This window comes from Triticum dicoccoides, chromosome 1B, assembly GCF_002162155.2.
Source record: "Triticum dicoccoides isolate Atlit2015 ecotype Zavitan chromosome 1B, WEW_v2.0, whole genome shotgun sequence".
Taxonomy (NCBI): domain Eukaryota; kingdom Viridiplantae; phylum Streptophyta; class Magnoliopsida; order Poales; family Poaceae; genus Triticum; species Triticum dicoccoides.
This window is the reverse complement of record NC_041381.1, coordinates 687948241-687948765: the sequence shown is the minus strand read 5'-3', so window position 1 is coordinate 687948765 and position 525 is coordinate 687948241.

Sequence of the window (525 nt, the reverse complement as noted above, 5' to 3'; positions counted from 1 at the left end):
ACTGGTAAACTGGGCCATTCGCCAGGCCCAGCTGAGGCACATGCCCGTTCGGCGTCGTCGCCTGTGGAACCCTAGCCAGAACCTGCGGCTCCCTGGCCGGATCCGCCCCGCCGCCGCCGCCGCCGACCCCTGTCAACGACAGCGAGCTCACCGAGTCCGAAGGCGGCACCGCCGGCACAAGATCCCGGCGCCCCACCTCCAGCAGGGGGCGCGAGCGACCCTCTGGGCCCGCATCCACCCCCCTCGGCGGCCGCCAGATCCGCGCCGCCTGGCGGCACCCACCATGCCCACCAGGAGCGAAAGCACGCCGGCGACCGGCCACGAACGAGCCCCGAGCTCCTCCGCACGGGCGACATAGTCACCCACCGAGCACGCCGCACGCGGCCTCGACGAACCAGCACCACTTACCTTGTCACTTACCTGGTCGTCCTCGACCTCGTCAGAGTCGACCCCCGCAGGACGGCCCGGGGGACCGAACACCGGACGGCGCGCACCACCGTGCATGCCCCGCGGCGGACCGGACCG